Here is a 15,420-nt window from a genome sequence, read left to right on the forward strand (position 1 = left end):
GGGACTTGGTCCTCTGACTGGACCAACAAAGACCCCACAAGCTGGCACCTTCACGGCAAGGGCCATACACCATCTCCAAAGTCCTACACAACGGAGCTTATCAGTTGCACAACCTCGATGACAAGGTGGAAGAGCCCAGGACCTGGAACGCGGACCTGCTCTACAAGTTCTACACGTAGAACTTACCTTTTTTTCATTCCTATAATGAATCCGAATGGTTAAAGAATAAAGTGCTTTCTTTATTCAACTATTCACAAATACTCCACTCTGGTGAAACACGCCCCCAGTGGGTGTAGCACCGAATCCTCTTTCGCTTAAGGTAAAACCCGCCCCAAGTACGGACAACCTCCACGCTCGGGGGCTTAGCTGCAAACCAGCTTTCACCGAAGTTAATATGGTTCCGAATGGGGACATGATCTTCATTCGGATATTTTTGGGGATGTTACCTATAGGTAACCCGCCCTTAATGGGCCGGTTCACGAAAGGGGCGACTCACCTTTGGCCATACGTCCAATGGCCCAGGAGTTGTGGGGCGGTTCAAGAAGACCATGCGGATGATGGAACGTCAAGGAAGCTCCTGGTCGTGGGGAGCATGGCGACTTAGAGATAAGGAAAACTACCAAGAGTAGGGTAGCAGGACTTTGTAAACCCTAGGGCCTCGACCTGTATATAAAGGCAAGTCCCACGGAAAGGTCAGGCGGGTTAAAAAGAATCGAGAGCTAGGTCAGGCGAGTTACGCCCTCCTTGTAATCGAAACCACCATTAATCTACACAAAGCAGGACGTAGGCTTTTACCTCCTCACGAGGGGCCGAACCTGGGTAAATCTGAGTCTTGCTTTCGCTCACCCCCTTTGAGTCGCCACCAAGGTGCGATGACTCCATCTTTAAGTCCTTTCACGAGGACATCTGCCGTGACAAAACCACGACAGTTGGCGCCCACCGTGGGGCTAGCGCACGGTGGAGTTGAGTTCTGAACGGGAGCCCTATCAGGGTTACAAAGCTATGCGATTGGCATCATGACCAAGAGTCGTCGCAGGAAGTACTAAGTGGATAACTCACTATGGGAATCAGAGGCCGATTCCGTCGAATCTGGCTACCGAGTCCCCTTCGGCAAGATCAACATCTTCATCGGCATGATCGAGACGCTTGTTCCTGAGTCGGACACCTCCACCGACATCGCCGAGCTGGGAAGGTACACCTTCCCCGTCACACGGAGGAACAAGAGCCGCCAGGTTTTCGTCGGCTTTACTCAGGGAGGTGACTCGCAATACGAAGAGGCGGGCCAGGACGTCACCCCCGTCAATTCCGATGGCGAGTCATCCATGGGCGAGACGGCGTCGGTCCACCCCCTTGAGCAAGGGCAACTCGGGGGGCTATCGCTGGCGATGGATCCCGAAGTCCTCGAGAGATCTCACCAGCAAATCGCCATCTACATGGCGGGGTCAGCACAGCCTCCTCAAAATCTGACTGGCAACAACGAGACCGGAGGGACGTCCAAGCCTCAAGCGCAAACCATGATAGAACTAGCAGCGGAGATAGCCAGCCTTATGGCAACCCCGGTTACATCTGAAAATCAGGAGTCGGTCAATGTCGAGCTAACCAAACTGCGGGAGGCAATGGCCAAAGCACAGCGCGACATGGAAGCAGAAGCCACCAGGATCGAGACACAGTGGGCTGCGGTCGCCGCAGACACCGATTGGCTGAACACCGAAGGCTCGCGGCTCGAGATACAACAACACGTGTCCGACGCCGTCCACCAAAGAAGACACGGCGGGCGCGTCCCGGCCGACTTACACCCAACTCGCCTCTTTGACACTCCATGCACCCCTTGGGCGGGTCCTGATCGGCCTCTGCAAGCCGCCCCGAGGGGAGGAACGATTCCCAACCCTCATCCGCCGCTGGATCAGCCCATGGACGTTCACGCGACTCGATTCCAGACACCGCGAGGTCACTTCTCAAACCCCGTCGACAATGTCCTGGTTGCAACCCGCCACCTGGAGTCTCTTCCGATTTATGGAAACACCCCGGCCGAGATAGAATATAGAAATGCCATTGAAATGCTGAAAACGGCCGTGGTTCAGCACGCGCAGTATTCCCATAGCCTTGATCGGCTCCATTCTACGCCTCAGGCGAGTCACACCAGAAGTCGCCACGAGAATTTCCCTGCAGTGGCCAGCGGACCGCGGCGGCTCCTCCAACATGATCTGCTTGTGATGCCTGACACACGAGCCCAGGATATTGCGGACGCAGCAAGAGCTACGCGGCACATGGAGCCAACGGCCATGGCGGGTCAGGCCTATCCGGCCTACATACCACCGTTGCCCGCGCCCCTGGATGGTGGAGGCAAACACATTGGAGTATCATGTCTCGCGCCATCTTTGCGCAACGAGCGCATGCCGAAGGACTTCTAAGGACCCAGGAAAGATCCCAACTACTCGCCGGATCTCGAGCCCGGGTCATGGATCGAGAGCTATGAACTCGCGATGGATATGTTGGACGTTAGCGAGGCGGTTTGCGCGAAATACTTCACCATGATGCTCGAAGGGACGACACACACTTGGTTGAAAAACCTGCCGCCCAACTCTATCAACACTTGGGTGGAACTAAAGGAGCGCTTCATCAAGAACTTCAGAGGGACTTGCAAGCGCCTGATGACCATCGTTGACTTACAACACTGCGTTCAGTGGCCGGATGAGTCGGCCCATCACTGAACCCAGCGAGTTGCGGGAGTCATTCATTCTTCGGAGGGTACTTCGGCGGCTCAGGCGGTGTTGATCCTGGAGAAAAATTGCCACTATGAGCCTCTAGTGCTGAAACTAGGGAGACTTAAGCGAAAGGTACATGACATGGGTGAGCTGATGGACGCCCTTACCAGATATGCTGAGTCGGATGACACTAAGGATCCCGGGGAGGGCGAAGATAAAACTGGAGCTACCCGCAAGGGCGAGTTACAAAAGGGCCAATCCCAGTTCCAGAACCGGGGAAATAACCACCATGGAGGGCATGGCAAGAAGCGGCAGCAGGAGGGTCCTATGGAATTTGTAGCTAATACTAATACTGGCAACGCGAACCCGCGTCAGAAGAAACAGAGCTTTAGTGGGAAGAAACCACGTAACTACCACTAAATGCTTAAGGGCCCGTGCCCGCAGCACGCCACAGCTGATGGACCGGCGACTCACTCATGGGAGGATTGCTATGTGATGCAAGAGTTTTGGGCCGAAGCGCTCAAAAGGAGTCAAGGCGGCGAGCAGGGCCAGTAGCAGGAGCAACCCGGCCCGTCCGGGTCACGACAGGTCACATTCGGGGGCTTCCCCAACCAAGGACCATAGGGCGGGTCGCAGCATAATGCCAGTCAATACCAAGTTCATAACCAGCAATATCACCCACCGGGAATATTCCAACAACCTCCCCCGCAAGAAGACCCCCAGCGACATGAGGACCGGGGCGGGTACCAAAACAACCCCAAGCAGTTGAACAACGGGCAGTACCACATGTTCACCACTAACACGTGTAAACGGGACTGCAAGGTAAAGCACAGAACTTTCGTAGATGAGCCGGCGCTTCCTCGATACCTTCACTGGTCAAAGCAACCCATAACATGGATCCGGGAAGACCAACACCCTGAGTCGACAACCCTGGGGACTTAGCCCTGGTCGTGGCTCCCCAAGTCGGAACATACACCCTTTCCAAAGTCCTTATGGATGGGGGCAACAACATCAACATCTTATACTTCGACACTTTCCGGTGGATGAACCTCCTCGAGAAGGGCCTGATGCCGTCGTCCACGGTTTTCCATGGTATCGTGCCTGGTAAGTCGGCATACCCCATTAGGCGGATCAAACTTAATGTGGCTTTTGGCACGGAATCAAACTACACGAGTGAGTCTCTCTTGTTCGAGGTAGTCAAAATCAAGAGCCTCTACCATGCGCTATTTGGATGACCGGCTTACGCCAAGTTCATGGCCCGCCCGTGTTATGTTTATCTCAAGCTCAAGATGGCTGGACCCAATTGTCCCATCACCGTCCACGGCGATAGGAAAATAGCCCAATAATGCGAGGAAGGAGATCTCGCCTATGCCGAGTCAGCTTGCGCGGCCGAGGAGCTTAAATTTCACCAATCCCGCGTCGACGCGACATACATGACGCCGCTCAAAAAGCCGACCATTGATTCTGAGCCGACCCTCAAGTTCAAACCAGCAGACGACACCAAGGTCATTGATTTTACGCCGGGCGACTCCACCAAGCAGTCCACTATCGGGGCGGGTCTTGACCCCAAATAGGAAACCGCGCTCATCGAATTCATCCATGAGAATCGGGACATCTTTGCATGGAAACCTTCTGACATGTCGGGTGTGCCGAGAGAATTCGCTGAGCACCATCTCAATACTGACCCCAAGGTTAAACCGGTACGGCAGTACCTCCGCCGGTTTAACAAAGAGCACCGTAAGGCGATTGGAGAAGAAGTGGTCCGGCTCATTGCCGCCGGGTTCATCATCGAGGTTTTTCACCCGGAGTGGCTGGCTAACCCGGTCTTGGTACTCAAGAAGAACGACACTTTCTGCATGTGCATCGATTATAGGGACCTTAATAGAGCCTGCCCGAAGGATCCGTTCGCCCTTCCTCGCATTGATCAAATTATTTACTCGACGACGGGTTGTGAACGTCTGTGTTTCTTGGACGCTTACTCAGGATACCACCAGATAAAAATGGCGGTGGCGGATCAGGAAAAACATCCTTCATAACCCCTTTCAGAGCTTTTTGTTATGTGTCCATGCTATTTGGGCTTAAGAGCGCGGGGGCGACTTACCAGCGCTGTATCCAAAACTGCTTACATAGCCAGATAGGCCGTAACATCCACGCTTACGTAGACGACATTGTGGTTAGATCTCACTGCAAGGAGACGCTGTTGGAGGATCTCAAAGAAACATTAGACAACCTACGTGTCTACCAGATGAGGCTTAACCCCACCAAATGCGTATTTGGTGTCCCCACGGAGAAGCTATTGGGTTTCTTGGTGTCAGAACGAGGAATCGAGGCCAACCCAGAGAAGATTGCAGCGATTTCTTCGCTTGGGAAACCAACCAACGTTAACCAAGTATAGCGCATGGCGGGTCGAATCGCGGCTTTGAGCCGTTTCATAAGTCGCCTTGGGGAGAAGGCCATCCCTCTCTATCAGCTGCTCAAGAAGACCGATCGTTTCGTTTGGACAGATGAGGCCAACGATGCTTTCGAAGACTTGAAGCAGCAGTTAGCTAACCCGCCGGTGCTAGCGGCTCCGGCAGACAAAGAGCCTATGCTCCTGTACATTGCGGCCAATTCCAAAGCAGTCAGTGCGGCAATAGTTGTCGAGCGAAAGGAGGAAGGGAAGGAATACCCCGTCCAAAGGCCGGCGTATTTTATCAGCGAGGTCCTTACCCTCTCCAAGCGAGGTCCTTACCCTCTCTGCTCCCCTCGACGATATCATACATAACCGAGAGGCCACTGGACGGATTGCTAAATGGTCCATCGAGCTGGGTCCTCATCAGATTCGGTATACACCTCGGACGGCTATCAAGTCTCAAGCGCTCGTGGACTTCATCAATGATTGGACCGAGTTACAAATCCCTGAGGAAAGACCAGATCTTACATATTGGACCATCTACTTTGACGGGTGTAGATAGTTGGAAGGCTCGGGGGCTGGCATGGTGATAACTTCGCCTCACGGTGACAAGTTTTGCTATGTCCTCCGACTCATGTTTCCATATACTAACAATGCAACAGAATACGAAGCTCTGCTTCATGGTTTGCGACTGGCAAGGAGATGAACCTCACGAGAGTGAGATGCTTGGGCGATTCCGATCTGGTGGCGCAGCAGGTTTCTGACACTTGGGATTCGCGAGACCCTCTGATGGCGGCTTACAGACGGGTTGTGTCGGATGTGGCGGGTCATTTCAGTGGCTATCAAGTGGATCACATCGATCGACGGCTTAACGAAGCAGCGGACGCTCTTTCCCGCCTTGGTTCGCAGCGTAAGCCGGTTCCCCCAATGTCTTTTTGGATACATTATATAACCCGTCAGGAAAACTGCCTTTGGAAGAAGACCTGGCGGTACCAGACCCTGAATCTCAACTCGTGGCGGCTCTTCACGCTACTCCAGATTGGGCGATTCCCTACATGGTGTATCTCACCAGAGGCGAGTTACTTGCTGACGAGCTGCCAGCTCGCCAAGTTGTACGCTGGTGCAAATCTATGATCATACGTAATGGCGAGTTACACAAGCAAAGCACCTCAGGAGTATTTCAAAGATGCGTTTCTTCTGAGGAAGGCTGTATGATCCTCAATGAGTTTCATGCGGGCGATTGTGGTCATCATGGTGGATCCCGATCCTTGGTTTCTAAAGCCTTCAGGCATGGGTTTTATTGGTTGACGGCTCACGCAGACTCGGAGGAGATCGTTCGCCGATGTGATGGCTGCCAAAAGTTTGGGCGTCAGATGCATGTGTCAGCTCAGGAATTGCGGATGATACCAATCACTTGGCCGTTTGTAGTCTGGGGGCTCGATATGGTCGGCCCTTTCAAAATGTCGTCTAATAAAAAGACTCATCTGTTGGTGGCGGTTGACAAATTTACCAAATGGTTCGAAGCAGACCTGTTAGCAGTTGTGATGCCGAGACGGCTGTCAAATTTTTGAAGAAGCTAATTTTCCGGCTCGGATATCCACATAGTATCATTACAGACAATGGTATAAACCTTTCCAAAGGTGCAATGCAAGAGTTCTGCTCACGAGAGCATATCCGACTTGATGTTTCCGCGGTGGCACACCCCGAGTCTAATGGACAGGCAGAGAGGGCGAATCCGGAAATATTACGAGGGATTAAGCCCCGGGCTCATGGTGCCCTTGGAACGCACGCCAGGATGTTGGGTTGAGAAATTGCCATCAGTTATGTTGAGTATCAGGACGACTCCAAACCGCTCCACGGGTTTTACTCCCTTCTTTCTAGTCTATGGGGCGGAGGCGGTGTTACCAAGCGACATCAAAGATGATTCTCCACGAGTCGCCGCGTACGTGGAGTAGGACAATGAGTCAGCACGGCAAGACTCGCTGGACGCCCTGGAGGAGGAATGTGACTTGGCCGCGTCACGGTCGGCGATTTACCAACAGGATTTACGCTGTTATCATAGCCGCCGGGTCAAGAGCCGAGCTTTGCAAGAAGGCGACTTAGTGCTCCGTTTGATTCAAGATCATACTGGTATGATCAAGCTGTCATCTCCATGGGAGGGACCGTTTGTCGTCAATAAGAACCTTCAGAAGGACTCATACTATTTGATGGATCTTGGTCCAGATCGGCCAACTATGGAGGTTGAGACAACTCGCCCTTGGAACATAGCCCATCTGCGGCCTTACTATACGTAGAGCCATGAGCTCCCTTTCTTTCTTTATCATGTTTTTGTAATCCATAAATTATGAAAGCAATAAAGCCAGCACCCACGAAATTCGGGGTCCTTTAACGTTTCAGCTTCTCAAAGCATGAGTCTTTATTGTTCTATAAGTCGCCCAAACATGGACGCTATCAGTATCAAAGAGCATAAGTCGCCATGCTGCACTTATTTCAAAACTGGATACTGGTAAGCCAAAGAGGACCAAAGTTGCCACGTCGCATGGTTCAAACATAGGCGCCTAATACGTCTCCATCGTATCTACTTTTTCGAACACTTTTCCCTTGTTTTGGACTCTAATTTGCATGATTTGAATGGAACTAATCCGGACTGACGTTGTTTTCAGCAGAATTGCCATGGTGTTGTTTTTGTGCAGAAATGAAAGTTCTCGGAACATCCTGAAAATTTACGGAGAATATTTCTGGAAAATATGAAAAATACCCGCGCAAAGATCTACCGGAGGGGACGGGCCAGTGGGCCACAATCCCTGTAGCCGCGGCCTCCCCCCTGGCCGCGGCTACCGGGCTTGTGGGGCCCACGTGGCTCTACCGCCACCAATTCCAGCGCTATTTATTCCATTTTGTCCCGGAAAAAATCAGGATAGAAGAGTTCATCGCGTTTCACGATCCAGAGGCGCCGCCACATCCCGTTCTTGCCCTGGAGGGCAGATCTGGAGTTCGTTTTGGGCTCCGGATCAAGGAGATCGTCGCCATCGTCATCATCAACCTTCTTCCCTCTCCAATTCCCTGAAGCTCTTCATCATTCGTGAGTAATCTATTCGTAGGCTCGCTGAGCAGTGATGAGTAGGATGAGATCTATCATGTAATCGAGTTAGTTTTGATGGGGATTGATCCCTAGTATCCACTATGTTCTGAGATTGATGTTGCTACTACTTTGCCATGCTTAATGCTTGTCACTAGGGCCCGAGTGCCATGAATTCAGATCTGAAATTATTATGTTGTCACCAATATATGTGTGTTTTAGATCCGATCTTGCAAGTTGTAGTTACCTACTATGTGTTATGATCCGGCAACCCCGGAGTGACAATAACCGGAACCACTCACGGTGATGACCATAGTTTGAGGAGTTCATGTGTTCACCAAGTGCTAATGCGTTGGTCCGGTTCTTTATTAAAAGGAGAACCTTAATATCCTGTAGTATCCATTTGGACCCCGCTGCGACGGCAGGGATGGACAATAGATGTCATGCAAGTTCTTTTCCCTAAGCACGTATTACTACACACGGAATGCATGCCTACATCACATTGACGAACGAGAGCTAGCCACATATCTCTCCATGTTATAACTGTTGCATGATGAATGTCATCCAACAAATCACCGATCCATTGCCTACGAGTTTGTCCCACTACCATTGTTACTTGCTTTGCTCTGCTGCTGTTACTACTGTTGCTGCTACTGTTACTTGCTTTGTCCTGTTGCTGCTGCCACTACTGTTGCTACTACTCTTACTTGCTTTGTCCTGCTGCTGCTGCCACTACTGTTGCTACTACTGTTACTTGTTGCTACTGTTACTTGCTTTGTCCTGTTGCTGTTGCTACTACTGTTACTTGCTGCTGCTGTTACTTGCTACTGTTGCTACTTGCTACTGCTGTCACTATTGCTGTTCCTTGCCACTGCTGTTACTTGTTACACTCCTGCTACCTGCTACAATACTTTTCTGGCGCCATTGATACTTCAGTTAGGAATAATCTGCCGTCAACAGATTCTTTCCTTGCACAGTTGCTATCATACTACCTTTGTTGCTTATATCCTGCTTGCAGATACTAATCTTTCAGGTGTGGTTGAGCCGACAAGTTAACTGCTAATACTGGAGAATATACTTTCACTCCCGTCTTGTCGAACCAAAAAATTTGGGTTGAATACTGTACCCTCGAAAACTGCCGTGACCCCACACGCTGGTGGGCCATTGCAAGACAATTGATAATTGTTGAGCAACTAGAAGCAGCTCTTTTCTGGCGCCGTTGCCGGGGACTGCTAGCAGAGCCTTATATGGTTTTTGAGAAGTAAACCGGCTTACTTGGGGGCTACTAGTCCCCAAGTCGTTTTGCAGTAAGAGCGTATACGCTTCTGTTATCCTATGCCTGGTTTCTTCCTAAACCATAGGTCACTTGGGGGCTTCCACTCGTTGAGTTCAGCCTGAATACCCTCTTGGCTAGAGAAAAATTACCGCATTACAAATGGTTATACTTGACTATGTGTTGAACAAGTCGCCACACGGACCTATGTACTCGAGGCGAAACATAAAAGGTACCGGCCAGAGTCACACATGGAAAATAGAGAAACCATTGGTTCATTGAACCTACTTCATAGAAGCTTGACTCTCGCCTGATCAGCCGGTCTAAAATAACAAAGCTTTTATGAAAAGCTTCCTAAGGGTAACACTAGAGTTATCCAGACTCGTCTAATCTTGTCGAAACTCATTGAGTCGATAAAATTTTCCTTTGAACTGGTCTTGATTATAACTCGCCCTGGTTCAGGCTTTTCCCTAACCCGGGGGCTGATTTATCTCTCGCCATGATTCAGGGGGCTGGTTTATTCCTGAACATACACTTGCTGAAATAAGCTACTATTTTCCTAACAGACCAGGACAAATTTGGAGCCATTTCTTGGTTTATGAAGAAGTTGCAGGCGAGTCATGAAAAGGTTTAGGGACTACAAGTGGTTCCATCCAAAAGACAATACGGCATGTTTGGTGTTTCACACACACTAGCAAGATAATTACATGGCTCTCATGGCCAAAATGGGTATCATTCCCCAGCAAAGGAAGGATCCATGGGCGAGTCAAGTCCCCGCCGAGTCGCCTTGCCTTGAGCTTTCTCCGCCTTCAATTCAAAAATCGCCCAGTTTCCAATTACACTTGGACAAGGCGATAAACTCATCTTCCTTAGCCAGGAAGTGAGACAGGTCCAAGTCAAGATTAAAAGGATTCTTGGGGCGGCTGGGAACCAGGCTAGCAATTTGATATGATGGAGGCATCACCTTCTTTTTGTTTTCATCATAGGCGGCTTGATAATTCTTCAGGTCCGAACTCGCCGCCAGTTGAGTCGCCTCATAGCGAGATTCAACGATGGTCCGCTAATAATCCACTTTGGTGAATTCTGACCCATCAACCTTCAGCTTGGGGTAGCCGGCGACTATTTCCTCGGTTTTGAGCTCTGGGGCATACGCAAGGCACTGACTTAGGGTGTTCAACACACCTGTTCGGGTGGCCGATCTCTTTAATTCTTCTACTTGACGAGGCAGCGTGGACAAGAAGCCGAGCAATTTCTTGATGGTCATTGTTGGTCCCTTACTGCCCATCACTGCCTTGATTGATAACACGCCTCCCGTGTACAGCTGCTCAGCAAAGGTGTATATGGCTCTCAATTTAGTCATACAGTCGTCTAGTAGCTTGACGGCTCGGGCACCTGCAACAGGGACATAAGTATTTGGAGATTTTTGATCCCAACCTGGTTAGTCAAAAGAGTTCAACGATCAAGCTTACCAAACATGGCGACTGTCATATTGGATACATGCTTTTTCAAGCCAATCAACTCTTGTTGGGCGGCTTCCAGTTTTTCTTCTGCTTGGTCAGCACACTTCAAGATGGCGGCTTGGTCGGCATTGGCTTTCTTCTCAAATTTCTCCTGGACAACCTTAATTTTTTCTAACTCGGCCTCCAGCAAGCGGAATTTAGCCTCCATCCCAGAGTAAGCATCCTGTTGACCAGTCAAGTTCTTCTTTAAGTCGGCTACCGCCGCCTCACTCTGGGCCATAGACTCCTGCACATAATATTTGGGGAGAGAAGTATCAGAATTTTTGCAAGCATTACTCCTGACACTTGGGGGCTAATGTATGATTTTTTATCAAAAAAGTCATACCGCATACAAGACCCAGCTCATCTTCTAAAAAAAAGATGACCCGACCCTTGGGGGCTACAAGTTGAAGTTTGCTAATACAAGACATGGCTCATCTTCAAAGAAGATGACCCGGCCCTTGGGGGCCACAGGTTGAAGTTTTCTAATACAAGACCCGGCTCATCTTCAAAGAAGATGACCGGGCCCTTGGGGGCTACAGGTGGAAGTTTTCTAATACAAGACCCGGCTCATCTTCAAATAAGATGAACCGGCCCTTGGGGGCTACAGGTTGAAGTTTCTAATACAAGACCCGACTCATCTTCAAAGAAGATGACCCGACCCTTGGGGGCTAGAGGTTGAAGTTTTCTAATACAAGACCCGGCTCATCTTCAAAGAAGATGACCCGACCCTTGGGGGCTACAGGTTGAAGTTTTCTAATACAAGACCCGGCTCATCTTCAAAGAAGATGACCCGGCCCTTGGGGGCTACAGGTTGAAGTTTTCTAATGCAAAGAGCCAGCTCATCTTCAAAAAAGATGACCCGGCCTTTGGGGGCTACAGGTTGAAGTTTATAATGCAAAGACCCGTCTCATCTTCAAAAAAGATGACCCGACCCTTGGAAGGCTAATGAGTATAGGAACATATATCCGCATACCTCATGTTTGGTCCTCATAAGGCGGACCAGGCTTTTGTTCAGATCAAAATCCTTCTCCAGGTGAGTTGTGAAGCCGGAGCATAGCTGGTCGAATTCTAGCTTCTCGTATTGAGGAAGTTTGAGGGGTTCTGAGTCGCCATCAGGGGAAAGGTGACTTGCCTCCGAAGTATGTTTGGAGAGCATGGCAGTTGGCGGTGTAGAGTAGCCAAAGCCGGTAACCATGATGTATGGGGCGTCGGTCGCCTTGAGAGGGCTTGGCGGGTTACTCTGGCGAGCGGTCTCTTTCAAAATGACAGGCGAGTCATCCCGGGCGTCGGGAATATCGCCTGCAGGAATGTCGCAAGCCGCCTTTTGCTCCCCTTCAGCCTCAGGAACAGATGTGCTCGTGCCTAAGGCATCTGATGTTTGTTGTGCAGAAGGAGAGTCGCCGGTTTTCCTCTTCTTTTCTTGTGCCCCGCGATAAAGCGCCAAGGTTAAAAGTACATGTTATTGTTTAGGAAGCTTGGGTTAACAGTGAAGACTTACCCCTGCACACGAACCATCGGTGGGAGAGTAGAGATGGCCGAGTCGCCAGATGTGGGAGGAGAAGTCTGGCAGGACAAAGACTTGAAGGTCACAAAAATGACGGGTTATATTTCACATGTCAAAAGATATAACAAGACAAAAGGGTACCTCACTGGTCCGTTTCCGACCGATCGTCTTCTCGGGCAGTCCGGTGACCAAGTCGCCAAAGAGACTGCGGATCTTGCGAGAGGGGGTGAATTTTGCTTTCTTCAAAAGGAAATCAGGGTCCATATAAGCATAAGGATGAGATATGGGTACTTTTCCACATATCCGTCTGGCTGGTCTAGGGGAAGAAGAAGGTGAGTCGGAAGAAATGGAAATTACCTCGACTGCATCATTCTTTCTCTCATCGTCATCACCCTACATGTAAAGATAATATGGTATAAGCTTAAGTCGGAACATATAGAGAAGGGACGAGGAAAACAGCCTTACCTCAGAATTTGCCTCGTCCGCGAGAGAGTCGCCAACAAATGATGAATCTTTTGTGGCGGTTTTCTTCCTGCTCACCGTCTTCTTCTTGGTTGGCACCTTGGTGGACTTTGGGAGGACGGTTTTGGACCCCTCCGCCAAAACACATTGGTTTTCTGATAAACAGCGGCAGGTCTTTAACCACGAAGGTTGCTAAGTATAAACAAGACAAGTGGCGGCTTAGATTCTTACTGGTGGCACCGGGTTGGCACGGCAGAAGCCTTTAAGGCCGATCTTGGCACACTCTTCCAGAGACTCGCCGGTCAATTTCTTGATGACTCCGACGATTTCGCTTTGTGAAAGTTGGCGGCGACTGGCGTGCTGTGGATGCTCTAAAGTGCCATCATAATCATACATCAACCCGCTGCGGCGGCTCAAGGGAAGGATATTCCACTCTATCCAGCAGTGGAACAGGTCGATCCCGATGAGCCCATTGTTGTTCAGGAATTTCAGATCTGAAAAGAGCGGGATGAACTCCGACTCTTCTTCTTCAGTGAGCTTGTTTGGGAACTTGAAATCCATAGGCAAACGATCTGCTCTGAAACCCGAGAGAGGGTTCTCGCCTGGTGGAGAAGTGTTTTGGCAGTAGAACCATGACTCGGCCCATCCTTTGGGGTGGCTGGGCAAAAGAACTGCCGGGAATCCACGCTCGCGGCGTCTCTGAACGTTGACTCCTCCAAGCTCATGGTTGGGACCGTTGGAGAACTCGGTCTGGCGGTTTAAGTGGAAGAAGTTCCAGAACAAAGGGATCAAGGGTTCTCTCTGTAAGTACACTTCACAGAAGACCTGGAACTGGCATAGATTGGTGATGGAATTGGGTCCTAGGTCTTGAAGATGGAGGTTGAGGAAGTGCACGACGTCTTGAAAAAACTTCGACCCAGGCGGCTTGAATGCACGCTTGAGGTAGTCGGTGAAGATCGCCACTTCTCCTGGAGCAGGGTTGGGAATCAACTCGCCCGGGGCGGTTCTCCAACCGATAGTTTCCTTACTGTCAAGGAGACCCGCCTCGACGTATTTCTCGAGAGTGGCATCGTCGACTTTGGTTGGCAACCAATCACACTTTGTGATGGTCATGACTACAAAAAAAACGGAGTGCGAGGTGACTCAACAAAAGATTAGAAAGTATTCTAACCCGTTGGTACAGGTCTATGGTGTTCATGAAAGGGTTTGATAACTCGCCCAACAGTTAATGTGCATCGTAGCCCGTTATCTGGGTGATCACGAGTATACCCTCGGGGGTTGTTCTAACTCGCCCTCCAGACTGAAAGAAAAGGCGTCCTGACTACAGTAATTAAATTGAGTTGCCATGAGGGTTGAAGTTAAAAGGCGACTCTCGGAAACGTTCTTGTTCTTAGAGATATTCTCAATGGGTGAAAAACATGGTTCTATGGACAGGCGGTAAGCTATGGATCTACTGACAGATAAAAATAAGAAAATATCATCTGAGGTAATGGCGATGAACTGCGCATATAGTACAACTACCGTGTTGGTCAACAGAACATGGGTTTGACCTAGCGGGAGGCCGTGATTAAAATGGCCGATGCGTGTTGCAATCTAAAGCTAATCGCTGCAATGGGGAGCAGATCTAACATATTTCGAGGTGTTCATCCTGCTATGGAGCTGGCTGGCAAGAGAGCTACGACCATTGAGTTCTTGGTCTACACCTAAGAGAGGGAAGGAGTGTACCTGACAACGGGGGATTGCCGCCGGCAACAAAGGCTCGGAGCTTCGTGTTCCTTGCCGCCCGGAGCGCCGCGGTCGATGGAGAAAGACTCCGGGTGCCGGGGATGACGTCGGGCGCTGGAGCCGAGGACGACGCCGGGATGCTGGAGCTCAGAGACTGTGCCGGGAAGCCGGTGCGCGGAGACGAAGACGAAGCCGAAGGTGGGATGGGGGTTGCTGACAAGTTTCTCTCCCCCCCCCCCATTTCTCTTGCTATTTAAGGAGCAGGAATAGGAAATGAGACTGTCAATGCGGGAATCGAGGCGACAAGTCAGTAAACGCAATGATAGCGCCTAGATTTTCGGGATAAGCAATTATGGGCGAAAGATTCGCCGACAGTTACAGTGTTTGGGGATTGGAACCGAGGAGATGAGGCGACACCCTTTAAATACTGTATGGCGACTCAGGTTAGAGCGCCACGACTGGCAGCTTGGTGTTCATCCAAGGCTGGAAATAAGGAGAGTCGCCCCGAGATTGAAGGGAGTTTATTGACATGAATGAATTCACTACAATCTGGGGCCTAATGTTGGGGGTGTTACATGTAGGTAACCCGCCCTTAATGGGCCGGGTCACCAAAGGGGCGAATCACCTTTGCCCATGCGTCCGGTGGCCCATGCGGATGGTTCAAGAAGACCATGCGGATGATGGAACGTCAAGGAAGCTCCTGGTCGTGGGGAGCACGGCGACTTAGAGATAAGGAAAACTACCAGGAGTAGGGTAGCAGGACTTTGTAAACCCTAGG

This window comes from Hordeum vulgare, chromosome 4H, assembly GCF_904849725.1.
Source record: "Hordeum vulgare subsp. vulgare chromosome 4H, MorexV3_pseudomolecules_assembly, whole genome shotgun sequence".
Taxonomy (NCBI): domain Eukaryota; kingdom Viridiplantae; phylum Streptophyta; class Magnoliopsida; order Poales; family Poaceae; genus Hordeum; species Hordeum vulgare.